At 36.9% G+C, this 25,042-nt stretch overlaps 1 long non-coding RNA gene across 1 annotated transcript; it reads right to left on the bottom strand.

The window, feature by feature from the left end:
- Nucleotides 1-15,885: 15,885 nt before the first annotated feature.
- LOC135289042 (uncharacterized) lies at nt 15,886-21,149 on the bottom strand. Its single transcript, XR_010351851.1, has 3 exons — nt 21,014-21,149; nt 20,817-20,877; nt 15,886-16,026 (listed from the first exon to the last, which is right to left on the bottom strand). It is a non-coding gene; the product is annotated as an uncharacterized LOC135289042 (long non-coding RNA).
- Between the last annotated feature and the right edge of the window lie 3,893 nt (nt 21,150-25,042).

Raw genomic sequence — 25,042 nt, 5'->3', positions numbered from 1 at the left:
GCAGTATCAGCAGAGAAAGAGCAAAAAACATTTTTGATAACTGAACTGGGGCCTTTCCCTTCACACTACAAAATACAATCCCATACTACAAAAAACAGTCACGTTTTGCAGCTGGGGGTTAGCTTTGTAGGAGAGGAAATCATGCCATTTTTTCAAATTTGCTCTTGTATAATCTAGAGGGATCCAAAAACAAGCAGTTTTCAGTACAAATCTGTGCAGTGTACAATTACAGGGCATGTAGTTGCTTGCCCTGCTTTCTGTTTTCCCTGCTGGGAAATACTTTTTCATAACATGGCACTGTGCTAACCACTTTCTTATCTTTTCTTTCAGTTTAGCAGATTAAATAGCTAGTGCAGTATACATAAGAAAGAATTTTATCAGCTATGCTTACAGTGCTTGTTAATGGACTGCACATAACTTTTTCCTGCTACTGACTTTAGCTCGAGTTGTCAATGTGTAACATTCCCTCCCCCTAATCCTACATTTGCAAAGTGGGCAAGTTAGCCAACTTGAAGATGAACAACAAAAGGATAATATTTGCACCTGTGAATGTGTTTTTGGAAAGGAAGATACAGTGTCCTTGCAGGGTGTTGTGTCACTACAATGGAAGAGGTCTAGAAAATATGGGTGTCAGTAGCATGTTTAATGATTAGGGAAGGAGTATCCCAATTTGTGCTAGAGAATGCCTGTTCTAGGTGATCTCTTCTGATGGCAGGTATGGACTGGCTTATGCTGTGGGGTGAGCACACAGTCAAGTAGAAAGAGAGAGGCTTTCAGTAGCAGTTCATTCCTTTACTGTGTGTGCTGCATTGCTTAAGACTTGAGTTTGCCCCAGCTTCAGACATGGTGGATCGAAGGATGAATAAAATTTAATCAGAAAAGTGCTTCAGATTTATGCCCCTAATAACCTTAAGCATAATAAAAGATTGTTATTTGGACTGGCTGTGAAAAAAAAACTGTAAAAATCAGAATGATGGAGAAATCTAAATCTATCAAAACAGATACAATATTCAGTAATCACTGTCGGTAAAGTTCTGATCTTGTGTTCCTGAACAACGGTAGATTGAACAGTATTGTTTTCAGTTCCCTTCTTTACAGTCACAATGCAACAGGTCTGAACTCTGAAAATCCACAGCCCCTAAACTTTCAGACAATACATGACTATCCTGGAAGTTTCAAATGGGCTTGAGCAGGGTAATTGTTATCTTATGCTTCCACAATCAATACTGAAAACTTCACCTGAGATAACTCTGGAATTGACTATGCCAAGCTTTCTATTTCTTGGCCAAAACAAATGTAAGGTTTGTGCGGGCAGTGCTACCCAATATTAATTTTAATATTAAATATTAATTTTAACTTGCGTGGTAGACCTAAACTCTAAATATTAAAAAGCCATGTTAATGAAGAAAGCAACTTTCTGTATAATCCTAGTATATGAAATAGATTAAGCCATGTTTTTGAGGTTTTAGGGAGGGGCATTGCCCAAATTAACTGTTTTCTGAAATCATTGAAATTTGACAAAATTTTAAGTGTCTGAAGCTGAGTCTTCCAATGGGTGGTGGTAACCACCTATCAATAATTCCAGGTGGATCTATGGTCTGCTTTGTTGGTAATTATTCAGTATTTTATAAGGTATTTGATATAAATGTATTGTAAAAACTATATGCAGTTATTAAATGGCTAAATATATTCATTTCACAAAATACACTTCTGAATAGATTATAAAAGGTTCTCTGATCTCTGTCATAATGAAAATGATGTCACTTCTTTGTGTTTACTTGTTTAAAATCTTAAAAGATTTATCTTGAAGGTATAAGAATAGGCAGCTTAGAGATAGCAGTAGCCTACCATATTCCTGGTTTTTCTACTTTTGATATGCTCTAGTTACTAGTATAAAGCTTTAGTTTCATTAACAGAGAAAAAAATAATAAATGGGAAATTTAATAAAAGCTAGGCAGTGTGGAAGAAAGTGGCAGTAAGAGGAGGTACAGGAAAGGAAAACTTGGGCCTCTGATGCATTTCAACAGGGACACACCCTACAGTTGTCCAGATTCCTTCCTCTTTGATTTGAGATAGAGGAAAAATGATGGCCATGAAATGGGAGGAAGGAGCTAGCTGAGAAAGGATGCAAGTAATTTGACAGGACAAGATGAAAATTAAAATATTGAAGAAATTAAACTTTAAATCTTTCCTAGACAGTGCCTTTATGGAAGGGCAAAAAAAAAAAAAAGTATTAATACTAATGAGAGGAGGCAGCAGTACTGTAGGAAATGGCTGGGGCTTACAAGTACAACATTATTAGACAAGTTATAAGCAGGCCAGATAAGAGCAGAAAGAAGGTGGTTTCATTTGTAGCAAAAATGTTTAGAGATGGTGAACACTAAATAAAAGCATGGGTGAAGAATCAGAAGGAGCTCCTATGGCCTTGGACATGTTCTGTCTGCAGCACTGTGAGGTGCAGTCAGTGCTCTCTCCTGGGGCTGCTTCTCGATGCCTCAACTGAATTTGTACCATTTTTGTTTAGTGGGATGAAACATCCAGTGTTCAATGCTTCAGAAGAACGTCCTTTTTCTAAACTAAAGAAAGTGTGAATTATACTCCATTGTTGTACAGCTTACACAGCTGTGGAAAGATTGGAATCTGATGCATCACAAAGAGAAATGATGTAAACTGGAAACATGACATTTCAAGGGAAAAAATACTTAAAATGGAAAACAGGACAAAGGAAAAGCTAGTTCATTGTCTGCATGAAGTTGAATTTCCAAGAAGAAACAACGCAAAAGAAAGCCCAACAGATGTTTTTGTGAATGCTTTTTATACTTACTGTCAACACCTTCATTGGGAAACACCCAAATTCAATGAATAAATGAGTTTGGAATAAAAGTGCTAGTATATTTTAATAATTTCAGAAAAATAGTCAAATCATAACATTTCAGCCCAGAACATTGAGTCCTCTGTAAATGTTTGGAAAAGGCTTTATAAATTAATAAACCAAATATTTATGGTTATAAATAGCAATTATATAGTGATATGTGTAAATTATTGGAAAAATTTATCAGAGCTGAACAGCTGCCAGTGGCTGAAACTATCCCAGCAAAAATGCCAGTGTGAGGAGTATTTCATAGACTGGACTTATCCATGGTTCAGCTTTAGCCCAAGGAAGTCTTTCTCTGAAAATAGCTCAGTTTCAGGCATACTTATAACGTGAACTGTACTATGTTGTTTTCAACCTTGTGTGAGCTTTCCTTCACATTTCATAAACCATTGCATCTCTTTCATTAAACTTGGTGTTTGTTACCAGAGTAATTGTAGGCCCTGGCTAGGTTCCTCTTCCACAGCTTTCCATCAAGCCCATTAAAAACCTAAAAAATATTCCAAAAGTCCTCAGAAGTTAATAAAACAAAGACTGTTTTTCTAGATACAGTTTAAACAATATTCAATTCAATAAATTTAACATAAACTCTTAAAATAATTTTTAAACAGCAATTTTAGGATGATAAGAAAAAATGTTTTATTTACTATACTTGGAAATTCACATTAATTTTGTTCCAAGATAAATTTTGTGGAAGTATTTCTGTAAATTAGCCTGTGCTGGAACATGTGCTGGTGTGTGTGCATGTCCAAAATAGCAAAAGACAGTTGTGGGTTTTTATTAACAATGTAGCTGATGCATAATTTTTCCCTCAAGAGTCAGCATCTCATGGCAGGAGAAAACAATGTATTCAAAAAGGACGTGACAGAGGGAAGAATATTAAAGAGTTCTGCTGTAGAAAGACTACTTAGGAAAAATGTGATTTTCATTACAGTAATAGCTGATCAATCGTTGTTAAATCAGGTACATGTTTAATACTACAAGGATCTTAAATTGAATACCTCTTTACATAACTTATGGTTTTACAGGTAACATACAGCTCACCCCCATTACCAAAATCTCATGCAATAAAATTCTCTGAGAGTTGAACTTCAACAAAATGAGGGTAGACTGAAAGAATGAATTGAAAAGGTCTGAAGACAGTTATTTTGTTACTGAGTATATACAACCCACTAAAGCTGGCACAAATCTTTACAGGGGAAGGTAGAAATGACATCTCAAATCATCTGTGCCCTCAATTTTCCCTGTAAGCATCTGCAGAGCTCTGCCTTTATCCTCCCTCCACTTGCTTTAATACCTTCAATTCCAATAATGCATATGTTAAAAAAAACCACACGCGAAATTCACCCACCCACTGCCCAAATGAAAACAGCCACCTGCAGCACGACTGCAGTTAAGCTTTCAGTGGACAGGGACAAGTGCCAGGCAAGCTGACCTATAGAATTTGCCTTGTTATACTGCTTCCCATCTGCCTGTGCCCATCTGCTGTCTTGTCCATTATTCAAGGTCCTTATAATAGTCACCATCTTTTGCTTCCACGTTGGAAGCAGCGTTTCGCATGAAAAGGCCTCAGGTTCACCATGACATTAACAAACACAATTGCAGCTAAAACACTCTTATTATAGCGTGTGGGGTTGGTTGTTTTTTTTCCATTTGGCTACATCAGATTCTCATGCTGTGTTGTTGCAGTTCATGACAATCTTTGAAGGATCTGTGCTACCTATTTTTTAATGAAAATTCCTACCTCCTGCTGGTTTGGCACGAATGAAGGGCCCCAATACAATGTAATTTGCAGGCAGATGGGGAAAAATATGTGTCTTTACAATGACCAAACAGTATTAGTTCATAACTATTAATTGGTTCCTGGTTTTCCCATCAAACGGGAAAGAAATTCCTTAAATCGCTGTTTTCAAACCTTATGCATGTCTTCAAAAATTGTCAATATGCGTAAGAAATATTACATTGCTAAAATTAGGATTTCTTTGTTGAAACTAAATGGCAAAAATTAAAGGTGATCCTCTTGCTGATCCTGTAGGCCAAACAAGCTGAGCACAGTCTCTCCTGCCTCATGAAATTTTGTGTTTTCCTCTGCTTGTGCTGAGTGCTGGGAGCAGCACTGAAAATCATCCCATTTTTTCAGTGGAAAGCATCTTTTGAGTGGGGAGAAAAAAAAGTGCCTTCAATGGCTGTTCCACTTGCAAAGAACAGCTTGCTGAATGTCATCTTGCACTTACAATCACTGAAGCTGCCTATTCAGAGCAGAATGTGTCTGCTATCCTTAACTCCAAATCTGGGCCGATGCAATCAGTCCCTTTCCCTTAACTTAATGGGCAGATCTACATCGACTTTAATGTCAGCTTAATCAGACTCTAAGCTCTTCAGGGAGAGGAATTGAATTTCCTGTGATATGTGGAATCTAGCTTGCTGTCAGAGATTTAATTCAGGGTGATAGAAGAAAACACCACCACCCCCCGGAATTCATTTTATTAAGTAGAGAAGAGAGTATTTTAATTATCACTTCTGTTATAAGGCCACAGTTTAAGTGGAATATTTAGGTTAAAATAAAATATCTCAAACATAAACTGGTATTTATGGATATTCCACAAGTCTGTCAATCAGAACTGCATATAAATCAAGTCTGTTTCTTCAATAATAGGTTGTTACTTATCAATTTCACATTCTCTGTTATTTCCCTTGCAAATGAAAGTATATAGAAGAAAATTGTTGTGTTGTCAATTTCTCTGTCTCTGTATCCATGTCTTGCATATTACATCATAAAGCAAATAAATTATTCTGCTTTATGTAGTAATATTGAGAATAGTGACACAGTGCACCATTATTACATAGTTGTATTAGGAAAAAAATCTCACTTTAGGGTTAAATCTTGCAAATTCTTGATGTGGCATGAAGTACTTTTTTTTTTTTTCTACAAGGTCTACTTTTAAAAACCAGCTACATTAGTGATGAAGTTTTTTGCTATGTGAAGGGTCAGAGTGGATGAATTTGCCTTTTATACAATGACCTGTTTTATCAGGAGCCTTTAACACATGTGGATGTACTGCTCAAGGGAGGTGCTGTGCTGTAAGGTCTATAAAAGTGTCATTGTCTGTAGGTATGATTAAAAAAAGATATCTAATATAGATGTGCTGCCACCTGTCTTTTTTCCAAAGAAACTGTCACAGCCATTGCATTTTAATGCTGGAAGTTCCCAGCTGTTGTGACCCAGTTCAGTGTTTAGCTTCTGCTTGCCCTGACAATTAACTTTTCAGTTGTCAGAAAAGCCTTCAGATTGAACTACTGTGAAAAGAGGTAAAAAATAGTGGATGTTACACTTCTCTGGGGCAAACAGGCTTTGATTTATCATAGGATCATAGAATGGTTTGGGTTGGAAAGGACATAGAGATTATCTATTTATTCTGGCCTTTCTTTCCTATTTGACAAATTATGTGATTTGCCTTTTGCTCTTGAAAAATTGTCTCAGTGAGGAAAAACTCCAGCTATTTTCCTTCATTTTTCCTACTATTAACCAAAGAGGAAAAGGCTGTAATAGTGAAATAAATGCCTACGATTTGGGAAAGGAAAATGTAATAATCATGACACCTGATACAAAGTTAATGCATAACTTTTAGCACCTGATGAGCCCATTAGCTATTTTGATGCAGAAGATCACTCTTACATACTATGAAACTGTTTCCCCCCCCTCCAGATTAATGAAATTGCTAAATATGATCTCTGTGCAGAACAAGATGAAAAGGTAGCAGTAGAATTGTGTAGATACTGCCAATGCTTCCTAAATGCATTCAGTCAGGCGAAAAAAAAACCCAGCACATTAATTTTTCCCTATTTCTCTACTGTGAAGACAAAGAAATTGTTGGTTGAAGCTTCCCAGCAAGAGTTTGGGAAAAGTATCCCAAGCAGCCAAGAAGCCTGAAGTGAAACTACTCACTTTTGACGTGCCATATTTATTAGATGGAGACCTATCAGGGTCCTAAAAAAATGAAGAGGGCGCTTTAGACGTTGTTATAGCCCTGGCACAGAGTTCATTTAACAAACCCAGCCATTGGTCACACCTCTCTCTTCATTGCTGGAAAGGATCATGCATATCCAGTGAATTGCTCAGCAGTGACAGGATAAAATCCAAATTTTCATTCATTCAAAATTTTCATTCAAAATTTTACTGTCAGGAGCCTAATTCTTCTAGGAATTATGCTTCAGGTAGCGGACTTACATTCCCAGACCAGCAACAAGACAGAATCTTCTAGAACTCTCTAACTCTTTCAGGACTGAAGCAGCCATGGGGATTTTAATTTTTGGAGGATGGAAAAAAGGCCCAAGGTCTGGATCTACACGCTTTCTGCCCATCTTTTCTCATAAAAGACACTCAAGCACATGCTTACAGTAACTCCAGTGGGATTCAGTCATGTGTTGTAAGCTGAATTTCAGTGGTGTTTTGAATCAAGGTCAATAAGCACATATACTCAGTGATCACACAGTGATTTGTTCTAGTTTAACCAAAAGCTTCAATTTTCACATGCTACTGACTAGGTAGAAAAATGCCTTTTCAATTATTCATAAAAAAAAACCAAAAAAACACCCACAAAAAACAAAAAAACCAAAACCAAAAAACATTTATGATGTATTGTCTTAAGACCATCAACATGTCAAATTGAATGCTTTGGAGTTGAAGGCTGGAGATCAGTCACCAAAATTCACTGTCAGCCCAGGCAGTACTCAGCCAATAATGAGAGGCTGACAAACATCTAAGTGTAATTATCTCAGTTATGGTTTCAATGTACAGATTGGTATAGAATAAAAGTGCAATGAAACTACATTCCACACTGAAACATGGAAAGCAGTCATTAAAGAGGGGAACAAAAAACTTTTACTCACCAAAGGACTTTTACTCACCAAACTTTCCTTTGGTGAGTAAAAGTCTTTATGGACTAGTTCTATATAGACCTTGGCCAAAGGGTTGCTGCAAGCAATATATACTTATTTGATATGGGAAAACAATCCTCGTTTTCATTAAGAAGAATGGGCTGATTATTTCCTGTATAAGCATGGATTAACATGAGTTTTGGAGCAAAAGAATAAGTTCATGTGGATGTCCTTGAAGGGCTGAAGGGAAGGAGAGCTAGTATTCCCACAAAGGATAAGAAGGGGACAAGCAAAGATCTAAGCATAGCTGAAGATGCACTGTGAAGGTGCTTCCACATTGGAAGCGAAAAACAGCTTAGAGGAGGTTACTGAGCAGCTGTAATATGAGACAGAAGGGAAAGACTCAAGCCACAACTGAAAAACAGACATAGTATTTGCATTAATAAGTGTGAAAGGTTTTTCTTACATAACCTTGCCTGAGGTGCACGAGCAAGGCTTTCTTTCACTTCTGCATGTATATCTCTTTTTTGGTAATGATTTGTAACTGCGCTGCTTCGGGATGTTGTAAATGAATGCCTGTGTTTGCATTCTGCTGTAACTGAGGTTGAATGGGATTTAATTTAACTAGAACAGCATGACATTGGTAACCTAAAAAAAAAAAAAATCCATGTACTGGGTTACCTCAATCAATCCCTGCTTCCTTAGTACATCTTCTTATACTCAGAGGGTGACAGAACAGATGACATTTCAGTAACTTCAGTCAGATGGAGAGTTTTCACCCCAGACATCAGGAGAAAGTCATGGTTAAATGTGAAGGCTTGCAGGGAAAATGTCAGTGTCATTATTGGTTTCCACTGCATTAAAGGCTGAAAGAATCTTTTAGGAAATAGAACAAAGCCACATGCTCTACAAGCTGCTCTGCAACTTTGGAGTGAAAACTATACAGGAGATGAGGCATACATATTTAACAAACCAGTAAAACTAGAGTATGACCTTCCAATGCAGCAAGCTCTTTCCAAAAGCTTTGCCATGCATTGCCCTTAAAGCCCCCACAGGTTTTCTCCTTTTTGAACAGTGGAATGACATGAATTTCAAAAGTGGGAGATTATGTAAAGGGAAGAGAGAAGACATTTCATTCAAAACCAAAATGGGAAAATCAGTGTATTTAGCTGACATTTAGACTTCATCTTTATCTGTAATATGTGAGTCCATAATCTGGAATTGCTCTTTCATGCTCTTACGCTGCCTTTATTTCTGAGCTCTCTGAAAGTGGAGGCTTTAGTGTAGACCTCTGGTGCTCAGAAATGCAAAGAAAAGGCTTTTTGTTAAACACTTCTGTGTTCTGTAGTCATTTATAAAAACAAATATATTGTTTATTAAATTTGTAATTGTTATTACAGTACTTCTTGCAACATGCTGCCAAGATTGTATTTGGCCATTACAATAACAGAGTTGAAAAACACACTAAGGGTCATCATGCAGAAGACGAACTAGCCAAATTAAGGAATAAATGGATGCAAAGACAGATGAAATTCCTTGTTCAAATAAGCAGTTTACTTGTTACAGTGGCTGTAGAAAATGTGACTCTTCCTGAAAAAAATATCAGACCTAACAGTCTATCAAGTTTTGAAAAGGTTTGGTCACAAATCTGAAATCTGCAGTTAATCTCAGCCAAATTTCACAAAACAAAGTCCCACACAAATGTTGTCTGGGGAAAAACTAAAACCATGAAACAACCCACGTTCATCTGTTTTATTTGTTTTATTAAACTGCTGCTTTGTTCCTCACGAGTTCCCTTCAGCCTAGTGATATCAGTCCCCAGATCTTGAAATCTGTAATATGTACAGAAATGAACTTACAGACAAAATCATCTGTGAATCAGATGACCCTCTATAAGGAGATTGTCCCTGAGGGACGTAGTCTGTGGTGAAGAGAAAGCATCATGTGTTACATAATCCCTAAGAGTTAGCTGATGCCTCAAGTCATGAGTAAGACACTGTGGCAGACTCTGGATAAAATGTGCTAAGAAACTGGAACAACTCTGTGTGGGTAGGGAACATTAAACACTCTTGTTAAAATATAGAAATATTAATAGATATAGAATATAGAAATATAGAAATATCAAAAAATTAACCAAGATAATTCCTAGATCTATCCTGTACCTTCTGAAGATACATCATCTGAAACACCAGATCCTAGGGCCAAAATCCCTACACAGTGTTCTAGCATATTAACAAAGCAGATCATTAAATTCGACAAGGTTTCAAAGAAATTTTTTCCCCACTTAATTTTGAGTACTATGCAATAGGGGTAGGGCCAAGATACATTTCACCAAGAAGGAGCCAAAACCTAGCATATTTGTCTTGGTATGTGGCTTGCACATCTATAAAGACTGAGGAGTAAAAGCCTTGGGCCTGCCACCAACAGAGAATAGCTCACTCCATTCCTTACACTTTATGAGCTGGAAAATACAGTATAAGGCACTCCTGCCTGCTTATTTTGTGAGAAACTCTAATCTCCCGGTGGACAGTGGTAATTGGAAAATGTGGTGCAATTTGTTTTCTAAAATTCCAATATTACTGTTAGAAAAGTGGGAGGAAAGGTAAAGAAATAAATTAAAGACAAGATCTGTCACAGGTTTTCATTTAAAAAATAATTACCCAACAGAAATTGTACACTCTTTACTGTCTGGCATACAATATCTCGCTTTAGTCTTCAAAGCAGATCAAGAGGAAAACAAGTTGATTTTTTTTTCCCCTGCTAGGTGGATATGAGTAATTGACATTTGTTTTCTTTTTAAAGTAAACATACTATTATTAACATATTACTACATTAGTATTAACATACTACTATTGCTGCATCTGGTAATATCCAAGTGTGTCAAGTTACAAAACTCTAGCCAGACCAATCTAGCCAAACCAATCTACCAAAACAAATCTCCTGACAAGATCTGGGAACAAATTGGGATCTGAGACTTTCACTCTAGGAAGCTTTTCCAGTGTGCTGTTTTGAGGCATGTGATGACCACGCTGAGAGTCACCATCTGCTTTGGTAACTTCGGAATTCCTCTAAGATGAGTGGTAACAAGTTCAGCTTCTGCCACTCCTGGGTGAAACACAAGAATACACCTTAGCTAACAGTGGTATGTTGGTATTACAAAAAGTTACCTCAGTAATAATCTAAAATCAGTGTAGATTTAGATCAGAGCAAAGAATTGGCAGAGTGAAGAATGCTTGCCTTGTCTGGTTTGCACTTCAGTGCTGTTGCTGTAACACAGTGGGACTGCAAACTGGGACAAAGAAAAGTTATGTGTTGGCCAAATCTCTTCTTCCTGTGGAAAGGCACCTGTTTAAACACATTCCTTTCACTCTAATGGAGGGTTCTGCCAGAAACAGGTCCTTCTGCAATGTTAAAAGAGAGAATACTGTACCATCACAGGTCCCACCTTTCTGTGCTCTGCAACTGACAGATGGCTGTGCACTCTCCCACCTGGTCACTGGGGTTACCTGTAGTTGAACATCTCTAGCAATGCAAGTAATTTCTTGGTCTTACAACCACAGTGTTTTCTTCCTGGTGCAGAACAAGCTGGAACAATATATTTGTTTTTAGCACCAATGTCATGGGCCAATGCCATTACACGCCATCACCTTGGCCATTCCTGTCTGGCCCAGGAAAAATAGAATGAGAAGTCAAGCTGCTCTTGCTGGGCAGAGGAAGGGACATGTATTTTCTGAGGCTCTTGGTCCATCTCAGACAGAGAAAATGGGTCAGTGTGAAACCAGATGTATCCCATCTGAAATATACTCACAACACTTTAGACTTTTAGATTATTTGTGTCCATTTTCTACACCAAGGACCTGACTTGCTTGTGATACTCTGAAATGTTGAATGGGAAGGATGGAGAGAAAATATTGACTATAACACACAGGAGGTGAAGAAAGGACCCTGTAAGTAACTACATCACAGCACAAAACATTCTGCCCTTCCTGCTCCAAACAAGAAAAGCAAAATCCCTTCCAAATGCAAGGAATTAAATAGTGTTAAAGGGAACACCATACAGGCCTGTCAGCTATCCTTTCCTTGGATACAAGAGTGATATTCACCAGAGGACATTTTATTCTTTCTCTAATCTTTATTCGTTAACCAAACATACTCATTAATTTCATGTGTCCCAGAATTCTTACTGGGGTTTGCAGTCACTCAGAGATGAACAATATGAGAACAGAATTGGAATAACTGTGTCATAAGCAACTCTTGCCAAAGTACATTTAAAATTAAGGGGTCTAAGCAATTATTTCTTTTCCAATGAGAATCATTAAACATGAGATTGAATTTTAGAAACAGGCATAGCAGACTGTCAATTGCTTCAAAGCACAACCAGCAATTTGAGCAGTTATTCTCTAAGGTGAAAAAAATATATGGGGAAAAAGTCTTAAAAAATGTTCAGTTGAGTATTTTGCAAACAAGTCTACAGGTGAAAATTATAAAAGTTCTTGTCTTGTGATTAGCAATTAAAATACATTGAAATATTTAAATATATTAAAATTGTTGCACTTTGCCATATGAAATAGTGGTGTTCATCAAAGGTTAGTCTTGATCCTGGAGGTCTTCTCCAACCCTAATTCTGTGATTCTAAAGTGTACCTAAGGAAAATGAACCAAGTGAATGTATAGAAAAACATAATGCTTTCACCTGGAAGAACTTAAGATATAAAGGTATCATAGAAAGGCAAGAAATGGATGATAAAAGCAAAGAAACAAAACCAAGTGAAAGACAACTGTACTTAGAATGTTCTGTGGACTACAGTCATTCATTATCAAGCCAAAAAGACAAACCCTATGCATTAAAATAGCATTTAACAATTATAGAAAAGTGGAAATAGAAACTTGGGGAAGAGTGAGCAGTCAGTCAGTGGCACTTAAAAGTCAAATGAACAAATGTCTGAATACAATGAAGTCTCTAGCCAGTTTCTAATTCCCTTGCTGGTTCCTTTAGCTTACAGCTTTAATTTGACACGCTCAAAGTGATACAATGTACAATAAATACTAGTAAATAAGCTTAGGATTTCAGAATATGTTGAATCAATTACCATCTATACTATTTTATTCTATTTTGTGTTACCCACCTCCAAATATTTTAGTGGGCTACACAAACATTTTTGAAATACAATACAAATCTTTACAAATAGGAAGGACAGCTCATTTTCATGGAAGTCTTGTTGAGACACTGATAGTTACCTGACATAGTAGTTTAGGTGCACCAGGCTCTAAATATAGTCAGTTTTAATAGCCACATGACTTTTTGTTCCCTTGCTGCTGGTGCAAACAACCCTTTACTAAGAACAAAATACAAACCTAATCCTCCATAAACCCAATATTTATCATCTCCGTGGAAGTTTCGTAGTTCAAAAAGTAACATCTTTGTTCATACAAGATTTTAAAATTTTGAAAATAAGCAATAAAAAAAGAGTTTTTGTCTAGCGACAGAGATATAAAATTACCTTTTCTATTTACTCACCGAGACAAGGAGCACCACGAAATTTGATGAGTCTTTCCTGATCCAAGCTAGTAACTATAAATTTTTCTATTTTCATATATTTTTCACTATTTTGTGTACAGTACTACAAGAATAAGGGGGATGATTCTGTCTGGGTTTCACCTTTGATTTTGCACTGAGTTAACTAAAGCCATAACAATGGCACAGAGTGGTGAAGAGATAAAAGTTGTGTTTCTCAGGTGAAATAGAAACTATTAGTGTTGATATTTAACAATGGAAATCCTACTTAAATTTGTGAGTAACAACCTTCTAATGGAACAAATTCTGACAGCATCTAAAAGTGTCATAAGATATTGCAGCTAGACCAAGCCTGAAATCAGATCCAGAGGTCTTGGTTGTTATTTTCTAGTGCATTAATTAGTATGTTAATCTTTCCTTCTGAACTCTTAATGAGGCCCAGCTTCCTCTGCCCACACAAAGGGAGAGTCTTTAATATGACTGAATCGCTAACAGAAGTGTGAGTCAGTACATTCATTATCCTTAATGTCAGTCCTTCTCCCAGAGCAGGAAACTAAGAGAGCCATAGCAAAAAGGAGGAACTTCTGGAGAGAAGAGCCTGGAGACATGCTGGCCTTTTCCTAAACAGCTGGTTTAGGAATGAATTACGAAGACAATACCATTTTCTACAATACTCTTTAGCAACTGTTTTGTGTCAGAGTTATACCTTAGGGAGACTGTAGGTTTTCTCCTAGGCATCTGTGCTCCATTAGCAGATGTAACTCCAAAAGGTTCAGGTAATTCCTGTAAAAGTTTGAAAAAGCAAAGTGTGAGCAGAAAGAAAGACAAATACAAGTGAAAATTCACAAGCCCTTGTGGTCTGTCAAGGCAGTAAATTTGCTTCATATAGTCCTAACTCTTTCAAGATTAAAAAGAATGGGCAATATACTTCTGATATAGCAGAATTGCAATTTTAAATGTCTGCAATGGCAAATTGCATAAAAAGGATTAGTTTACATTGCTGCTAATCACTGCTGTTTTATTAAGCCTCCGAGGTTTTCTGCCGCTCTCTGCACTGTCCTAAACATTCATCTCTGTGCCACCTAATGCCTTTCCTGGATGTGGTCTTCCATCTGACACCCACTGAACCCTTTCTCCACTTGTTTAAGCAGTTCTGTGGTATTTAGTAGCAGCACTTGATGACAAATGTGTCTCACATCAGTTCTACAAAACATTTAAATGCTTGTATGCTCTTACTCTTCTGAAAGGTGCACCTGGACATAATGCTGGTATAGGTACTGTACTTCCTGAATAAAAGAAAGGAAACTGGCAGCTTATACAGCTATTGTTAAACTCTCTTCCTCCTAAATTCTCCATCTTGCACTGATGTTCATGCACTTAATTACATTAGACCTGCAGAATAGTTTAAATACATGTTAGAGCGTGATCTTTTGCAGATACAGCATACATTTGTCCCAAGCTAGGCTTATTTATTAGCTTTAAACAATTTCAACTGATTATTTATGCAACTCTACACTTTGTACTTTATCTTTGCATTGAATGAATCTACTTAATTTATAGTAACTAGGACACCATAGAAATGAGAGGAATTTTGCCTACAATCAGATGACCTACATTTGTGATGTTGTCAGGTTGGCTGTCAAAGATTTTTAGTTTTGATCTATGTGAGGCTTAGAAAAGTTATTGCTATTGCATCTGAATGATTAAGTATAGTATTAAAATTTAAAGCGGGAAATGGCTGGAAACCAAATATAAATTAGTAAGAAATTACTGATTTTTTTTAGGATCTAAACAATTCTGCAAAATTGTTTTATATTGATTTGCTTTACATAAAGAATTCAGCTAACAATTCAAACCTGAGAGCAATACTCACAGCCATTTCTGAATTTGAAGAGAAAAGAAAGATTCAGAATCTTGTCACTACAGATAACAGTTTATTTTATATATATTTTTTCACGTCTACAGGTAGTAACCTTTAACCTAACACTTCATACTGCATTTGAGTTACAGTTTCGTCTATTTTATTGCAGACATGCAGTTATCTGGCCAGGAATTTATGCAATGTTTTAGCACAGAATTTGAAGGGGATAAAAAGGCACTTCTAGAAAGAAAAACATCTAAATGCTCAAATGCTAGTAAATGCTAGTACAGTACAAGTTTTTAATGGTCTTTTAATTTTCATTATTTTATTTTTGTTGTTTGTGAAATTTTGGCACATTTGAGGACATTTTATATAGGGAAACCAGAGTTCTGAGGTTGCAAATTACTTGCTGAAGGCCCATTGTATTTTTATTGCTATGTCCAAACGTAAAAGGAATTTGGAAATAGTTGTTCTCATCTATACTTTCAGCAGTTGCTGTGTTGAAATGCAGGCGACAGCAGGGGATAGAGAAGCAGAGTCTGAAGAAATGTTGACAGAAACAAGGAAAATATTAAAAAAGTGGAAATAATTGTATAAAGCTGGAAAGTTATTAAATTTTAGTGTAGCATTTATAAGGCTTTCTCCATCTTTCCTGTCATTATTTTATGACTGCTAGTTAAGGAAATATGAATTCTCTTGATTGTTGTTTACCACATTACAAAAACTTCGATATTCCTTGAATACATAATACTTACAAACCAACTGCAGACGGGAAACATATTAAGTCAAGATTTCTAAAGTTTAGAAATGCAAACACAAGGGCCATCACATCCAACCACATTACTGAATGACATTTTCCAGTGGTCTCCTTGCCTCCTTCAGCACACAGCTGGGTAGTGCTCTGCAGATAGACAACAATTCAGTATTTTGGTGATGTTTTTCCCCACAATGTTCAGGTAATGCATTATTATGCATTATTTATCACATTTACACTAAGCTACAGAAACACTGTTCTAAAGACAGAACATTTTATTTTCTCGTGATATTTTATGCTGCTTGTAAACACAGCACTAAGGTGTTTCATGGCTCACTTAATACATGAAGAGAATACAGTCAGAAACTAAAGACAAATGTTTCCATTAATTTATGTACCCAAGCTGAACTGTGTATAGCTTGTTTTCAAAGTATTTAATAAATGCTGGAATGTCACATTTTGAATGCAAAAAAGCCAAGGTCTCTTTGGCTTAGCTTGTGCTTGTAGAACAACATAAGTGAATTCAACTCAGCCCATAGCATTTAACCATCTCACTTAGCGAAACTACGCTTCAGTGAACAAGCACAGTGTGATTATATAAACTATCATACCATGTAACTAGCACACTGTGTGCCCACAAGAAAAGCAGTCAAGATTGGTACAATCTTCTACCAAAATTACAAGAATGACAGTGACAGCTACAAGAGCCTTTCATGGCCACAGGTTCCTGCTTCCCACAAAAACTCTGAGGTCGCTACTGCTTTTTCTGTCACTCAACCCACAGAGTAAAGTGCAGTGCCTTCACAGTGTTGTACTTCAGGGCAGATATGATTGGAGATTATCGTCACAGAGCTTTTTTGTTTCCTGTTTTTTTGTTAACATTAGCAAGGAAGCTCCACATTTTCATTTTTCCAGTCTCTGCACAACTGATCTTACTCAAGCCCTCTGAAAAAAAACTGTTACAAAAGCAAGGAATGGAAATATCTAGCCTGAATGCCTTGCTTTATGAAAAGCGATAAAGAATTACAGTAAACATTGTAGACAAGCCTAAAAGGACATATTGCAGGCCTTTTCAATTTTCATTTTGGAAACTTCCATTGCCATTTGATTATTAGCATGCATGTGTGCTGCCAGAGCACAAAGGAGGACAGACTCAGAATTTTCCTTCTCATTTTTCTCACATAAACTTGCTAAGTTTCAAGATACAAACATACAATTTGTTTCCATACTTGGTTTTCCTGCGTTAAGATTTAAGCAGCTCTCTTGTATACCACTTAAATTTAAGCAAACAGTTCTTCTGCAAGGCAGTCAGATAGATATAGATATAGATGATATAGATGATATAGATGATATAGATTATAGATATAGATATAAATATAGATATAGATATAGATGATATAGATGATATAGATGATAGATATAGATATAGATATAGATATAGATGATATAGATGATAGATATAGATTATATAGATAGATATAGATATAGATATAGATATAGATATAGATATAGATAGAGATTATATAGATAAATATAGATATAGATATAGATATAGATATAGATATAGATATAGATATAGATATAGATATAGATAGATATTCTGCCCTCATAGCAACCTCTTATTGGGAATTGGTGTTTATATGGATCTTACAATGTGACAAAAGGAGGTGGCAACAAGGTGCACTCTACAACACAAAATTTGAAAACTTTTGAGACTTTAAATATAACACAATACAAAATCTAACAAATGCAATTCACTTCATTAGGCAAGAGAAGTAGCGGAGACCTTTTTGTTCACCAGATGAATGTTTACTTGTGTCAAAATTCACAGAAGTCTAACACAAGCTGTTCAAATAGTGTTGCCTCAAAGAAGTACATTCACATTGTCTAACAAGTACTGCACTATTTCATGTTTACCATATGCAGCTGGCAGCCACTAAGTTTAGGAGAAAGACCTGTCTACACTTGAAGAGTGGGTGTGAATATGGAAGTTAGAACTTGTAGATTGAACCTAATCAAACAGCCAGGCCTGGTGTATTCTATAATTTTGTCTTAACCAACATCTTCTTCTCCTAATCTTTTTATGCTACTAACACAAGATATAAATATAATTTAAATCAGGAACTGAAGCATGATGAAACTTCTTCACTGGCATATTGTATCTGCTTCTCATGTTTTCAAGTTTTAGTCATTATATCTGACTAGAAAAGCATATAGTTTCTGATTAATAGGCAAATAAAACTAGTAAAAAAAAAAGAAGAAAAAAAATTCATTTCCCATACACATTGCTCAAGTTCCAATTGAGTGTAGAAAAAAATCTTTCACCTTTAAAACACAAATCTCTGAAATTCTCTTTCTTTTGGCTGAGGAAAATGCTTCTTTCCCTGTAACTTTGCTGATCCATGGGCTGGTCAGTATCCATTTTGCTCTTAAAGGATTGTTTAGAGGATTTAATGATAACCCTTTCAAGGGGAGAGAAAGTGTCTTTCTTTATATAACAGAGGATGGTTGCAGCTGTGCTCCCGAACTTCAGAACATTTGAATGCCTTACAGGGAACTTGAACTACTTACTGTGAAACTGGCTTTTAAAACTCAGCAGTTTTACCCTACTTCAGTTTTCCTTTGATCTGCTGAATGCTCAACCTGCATTATTTTTAAATGTTCGTCAAAAAACTTTCAAATTCCAGTCCAATTAATTTCTTGCCTCTCTTTGGCAGAGCTTCTCATATAACTGCATCTGTCTCACTATGAATGAACGACTGATTTTTGAAACTAAGACTGACAAGAACTATCATAGCAATCTTTTTGTACTTTCTGCTTACTATTCAGCCTCAAGCATTAAGTTCCAGCACTTAAAACAAGTTAAAACCTTTCTATACATCTTTCTAGAAGCTTGACTTCAATGGATAAAGTTTTCATAAAATGGCAATATTTCTCCATAGTTTCAATTAAACTAACTTTGAATTAACAATATTATAATGGTAAATCCAACTGAATTTATCAAGCTAGAAATTAAGTTTATTCTAATTCAAATTTCTGAAACTGATGTAAGTTGCAAAAGGTCCAGCTAACAGCCATTATTAAATCACTCAGGAGATGATGCCTGTCTACTGAGAAATGGGAATCTCGATAAATAGTGTAAGATTGAAACAGTAACTGGAGAGGTTGGCAAAACAAGACAACTTGGATTTGTACATGTAACACATTTCATTTAAGAGCAGTGAATTAACATATTCTGGAAAGTAACAAACTTCTCTTCATTCTTCCACCTGTACCATAAACATGAAGTACACATTTTTACTAGACTGCAACAACCTGGTCGCTCAGCAGTCTTGTGCATGGCATGCAATGCTTTAAAACTTTCTGCTCTGGGACCAGATAGGAGCATTTCGAAGTGCAGACTGCCCATGAAGCAGTGCAGCTTCCTTCCATCTCTTTGTTTGCCAGCAATAGCTTTATGAGGCAGTTACTTCTCATCTCGCTGTATCATGTGGGAAACTAAATCTCACTTCTGATCAAAGTTAGGCAAGAAAGAAGGATTGTCAGAAAAGACAAACCCAACACGACTCATGTTAGATAACTACATAACAGAAAGGATGAGAATTTTAGATTATCTATGGTGAATAAGTATGCAAACTTAATCTCACCAGTGGGTAGTACTTATCCAAGTTGTTCTTTCTCATTATAGAATTACCAGCTCTTTCAGCTGGCTGCATTTGTTAAGAGCCATTCCAGACCACGTGTGAACATGCAAGCCTACACTGATTAGAGGCTATCCTACAGCATCTGCAGCTGCTTTCTAGTTGTTAGAATATTCCAAGTCCAAATATTCCAATAAGAACAAATGTTACCAGTCTAACACCTAAACACATGAAAATGTTTTTACATGGTTACAATAGTGCACGACCTTTCCTTGCATTCTGACTTCCGAATCAGCTGCAAAGGACAATGACCCTGTGAGGTTGTACTCGAGTGACACAAACCATTGATGACTTTTAGGAAAAAAAACCCCACTAGTATCTGAAAGGTCACAGTAGCGGACTGAGACTTTGAAACTTTAACAAGAATTATAAATGATTTCTATTTCCTCTTGAGCACAGCACCACCACAAACCCTACCTTACCAATGCTGTCACTGGACTATTTCTCTGTCAGAGAAATTCTGTTTGGTGAGAAGAAACATTTTTGCTCATAGTAAATGTTACATTTTGAAGTATAAGTTTATAGCTGTCAGGAAAATAAGATTAGAGGGAATTGAAAATCTGCAGATGTTTCTGGTAACATTATACAGATCCAATGACTGTACTGTGCAATATTTACTTTAAAAAACATACCACAGCTCCCAAGATATGCTTATCCTCAAAAGTACAGTACATCACTCAAAAGGCATGTAGTACAAGAATTAAGATCCAGAAATGAATGTGAAATCTATCAGTACTTCTACTTGCTAAAAAAAAGTTTAAATCTGAACCCTTTGCCAACCAAGATTTCATTTTCTGTAGTAGTGGTGCTAGTGATTTTTACCAGATCTTATGAAAATTCTTCATAGATTTATGCATATGTTTGCCAAGACTGGGGGGTTGTGAGAAACCCTCATAACCATTATAGAAAATAAGACCAATATGGGTCACAATATAATATCAACCAGATTAAAATATTTAGTTGCTATACTTTGAAACACGGGAGAAAAAAAGGGCTGCTTCCTTCTAAAAGACCACCTTGTGATTTTCTCCCAGCCCCTTTTCCTCATCAGTCCTAATTCCCACAGGCCTCTGTTCTACAAACTTGGGGATAGTCAGAAAAATCCTCAGTGTAAGCTCGTACACAGGGGCTCAAAAGCATGAGAAGTCTATGACACATATAAACGTTAGAAAAACATATATACATGCATATATATATATACATTTATACACACAAACATATAAAATAAAACATTACCAGTTATCTCCAGAATCACACATAGTCTCCACTGTGCTATGTTGCCATTGCATGTCAACATCTATTAACACAGAATAAAAAAGACAGTTTTTAGTGAGATTTCTGAAGCTCTGGTTAGAACAGTCCACTTTCTTCAGTGCAGGAAGCTCTTCCAACACACAACAAAATAAAGGAATGTGCAGAGGAAGGGGTATTACCTTGGAACAAGAAATGTGGCTTCACTGGAGCCCATGAAGTTGTCAGATGCATGGTCAACCATGAAATGTGGTATTAATGAGGAAGTCAGGCTGATGGAGTTGGAGACTGGAGCTGATGTAATGTTTCCTGTGCTGGGCGCTTCATCCTGCAAAAATAATTTGTTCTACTGGACCCTAGATTTGGAATTTAATGCAATATTATCAGGGGATGAAATTGCACTGCCAGTCAAGGATTTTTCCATTAGTTTGTCCTTCTGCAGGATATTTTGGCTTTTATTTTTCATCCTGTGAGTTATTGGGCAAGTGAAAGATGGAAGCAGGTTGGATCAGGAGGAGGAATAACCAGTGAGTGAGGGGATGGCTACTGTCCTTTGAGTAGCTGATCCTGTGGGAGAGATTGTCCTACCAGCCAAAGCAAATTGGATTTGTCTTTTGTCCAAGATATAAAATCATCTTCCCATCACCTATCCCCAGTAAAGAGCATAGTTCTTCATCAAGCAGGTTATAGAAGGAGCTTAAGGAATTGTGACATGGCTTTACACAGAACATGTGAGGGAAGGACTTGTCTGGAGCCTCCTGGCACAGAATGACTGATTCCTGCTCTCTGGGAATTCCTGTAATGGGAAGTTAGAGAGGGATGTGGTAAGACCCACGTGGCTGTGGGGACCTGCTTTCTAGCAGAGTTGTCCCACTGCATACATTTAGGTGCCTGATGAAGGCACAACTCTACACCTTCTACACCTGCTTCTGGTGCTTCTGCAAAGCTGAAACGTGGATGAACCATGTGCACCAAACATATCTGGTGCTTCAGGCTTTTTAACATGGGAGTCTGCTTGAACTCAATCAGGCTGCTGTGAAGCCATTCAGGAATCTAGCACCAGGCTTCTAGGGAGTACACAAAAGAGAGATTTCATTTTCAAAAGAGATGTTCTTTTGGATTTACACTAGTCATACCGCTTTTTTTCAGACATACTATCTGCTCCAGGGACTGTATAGGTATAGTGGACACACTGTACACTGTATTCCATTTTCCCTGAGAAGTCAGCCCCTTGGTTTGATAAGCCAGTTTTCTGCAGCTTTATTCTACCTGGAAGCACAGATCCTGGCCATCTCCTGAAGGGTATTGTGTCATTGCAAGCACCTCTTCCTCCTCAGTTTAAGAGGCTGAGGTGAGTCAGGTAACAAAATACCACTCAAAGGCTGTGGCTTTATTGTGGTTTTCGCTAAGTAATCAAATAATTAAAAAAAAAACCCTTCCTCCTATTTCCCCACCTTAGCAGTGTGGCTGAGTGACCACTTGCATCTCTGACAGCAAAGTCTGGTCAGGTAACTTGTAAAATAATATGTACAGCAATGGTGTAAGAAAAATTGCCCATGACAGACACTCAGTCAAGACAGAATTTTCCAAATCTTTTTATTACTAGCCTCTGGATACTCTGACCTTGCAGGATGTAGCAATAGAATTAAATTGAGCAGAATGCCAAAATACCTGCTAATTAACTTTATTTAACTTCCCCTAATATCAGTCTACAAACAGGATATGGTTTCAAATAATTAGGCATATAAAATCTTTAAAACTTCCTAAATTGTTTTATTTTTCTAACTGCATTAGCCAAATGATTTTTGAACCCTTTGGATTTGTACATTGTCAGGGCTGATGCTAGTGAAGAGGTGCTCCGTGGCTTCCCTTCTGTAGGCAAAATGAATCTGACACTAACATGACCTTCTTAGCTCAGTTTAAAAGAAAGTTGCTGAGCTTTAGAGAGTAACTGCACAAAATAATTCTACATAGTAGAAATTTAAATCAAGAGACTGAGCATATTTCTTTCAATTCAGGGAATGCAGGTGGATCTGTGTAAAAGTACAGACAAAACCCCCCTTTTCATACTAAATTAGGAAAAGAGTACAGCAACACTCCTCTTTGCAGCTTACTGAACCATCTGCCTATTTATGATACTGCTGATTCTGCCAAGAACTGTTCCCTAATTTCACAGAAATCAAGGAGAATCTTGGTGTTTTTTATAGACCATAACACAGGTTGGACTTCTGTCTTTGCTGGGGGAATTGTGCAATTCAAGACAGTTGCACTGTGACTATACAGCTGCAGTCCTTTCCCTTTCCAGAGAGAGAAACTGCTGAAATGCAGCCTCCCTTTGACAGGACACCATATAATCTTGTCTAAATCACTCATCTGAGGATAGTGACCACTAAAAACACACAAAGTAACTTTTGCCAGGTGAGATGCTCCTGGTTCTATCCCCTTACCTCTGAGTTTCTGATTTGGTTTTCGTTGTCTCTTTAGTAGTTTCATTGTAGGTGCATTGGTTGAGCTGCACCACTGAAGTGTTGAAACTAGACAATATCCACTATATTCGGGTTCTTCATTATGCCACTACCAAAAGAGTGCTTCCTGCCCTTGCTCTCATGTACCACACATGATGGCAATGAAAGGATGTGTGCAACTGCTAAGTACACGGCAGGAGGGAAATGGATGTGGTAACCAGCCCTTAAGTTGTCTCATTTTGTTTCCTTATTGGGTGTGACTAGTAGACATAGAGAATTAAAACAGTCTTTCCATAAGGCTATAAATCCCCTATCAGCCACCTCAACAGAAGAAAAGAATGATGTTTCACTAGAAGCTGGTTAGAATGAATGATGAAGCTCTCAGTGGAAATCAAAAGAGTGGATTTGAGCACAACTGCAAATCTGTGTGAGTGTAACACAACTGATATTTCCGTAAGCAGCAGATCACAAAGCAAAAACAGTGTGTGCTATTCCTAACAGTAATACAAGAAGAAGCCAAAAATCCTTCAGTGTTAAAGTTTTCTGTTTTGGAAACCAGAGAAAAGAGCTGTAACCTTGTAAAACGCCTTGTAATTTTCTTCTGCAACATTTTTGCACTGACTGAATTGCCACCGGCTCATCTCTGAAAGCTTGAGGATAGCCAGAAAATTTCTGGAATAGACATACTGTGCAGGTGGATAAATGCATGAGAAATATACATACATATATATATACTTATACATACCTATATATATAGATATATATATATGGAAAGTGCATGTTAGACATGCTGTAATGTCTGACACATTGCATTTACTGTGGCATGTTGCCTCCTACTCGACTATTGTGCTATGCACATGTTGCCATTAAGATAGAATGACAAAAAAAAAAGACATCTAGCAAGAAGTATGTTTTGATGGGATGGACCCCACTAGTCCCAATGCAAGAGCCACTTCTGTTCTCTTTGTCTTGCTCAACACTATTCTCCTTCTCTAAATCACTTCCCTGTAACAGTAATAGCCCATCTGGGCATAATAGGAAAAAAAAAAAAAATCTGGGTCTGCACTGAGATTGATCAATGATTCATGAATGTGCTCTAGTTCCTTCCTGGCCTCAGCATGCCTTTGTGATTACCATAAAGCAAAACCCACCAAAATTTAGAGCTAGTGTATGTTTGTGCATATCCACACATAAACACTCATGATGATTTGGCACAGGCTTAGCATATAAATCAAAAGTAATTGTGATTCCAACAGTTTAGATATAAAATTCACACTTTGATGCATGTTCTTTTTGACTTTATCTATAATACTCCTGCAAAACGTTCTCCTTAAAAAATGGAAGGGGAAGGGGTGGAATTTTTGCTCAGAAAACCCTGAAATATTAAAAACCTTTCTATTGACTTATACCAATACCATCCTTCACATATTCATGGGATATTGGATTTCTCAGGCAGAAGAAATTAGTGCAGTGTTACTGCACTTGGGGTTTATTTGAGAAGCAGTGCAGGGACTGTGGCAGCAGAAGGAGCAATAATGTTCATGTTGTACCTATCCTTTTATTCTCAGTTATTGAAGGAGACATACCAAGGGACACTGTTTATATTACCCTGTGAATTATTTCTTTCTGCAGCTGGCAGGAAGAAATTGCCCTTTTATTAAGAATAGGCCAGAAGTTCTCTGATAAAAGAGTTCTGCATAAGAAACCCCAGCATGTGGGTCATGCCAGGATTGTTAGGAATGGCTG

The sequence above is a fragment of the Passer domesticus genome, chromosome 1, assembly GCF_036417665.1.
Source record: "Passer domesticus isolate bPasDom1 chromosome 1, bPasDom1.hap1, whole genome shotgun sequence".
NCBI classification, from domain to species: domain Eukaryota; kingdom Metazoa; phylum Chordata; class Aves; order Passeriformes; family Passeridae; genus Passer; species Passer domesticus.
Note: the sequence above shows the minus strand (reverse complement) of the source record. Positions and strands in the feature narration are given on the sequence as shown.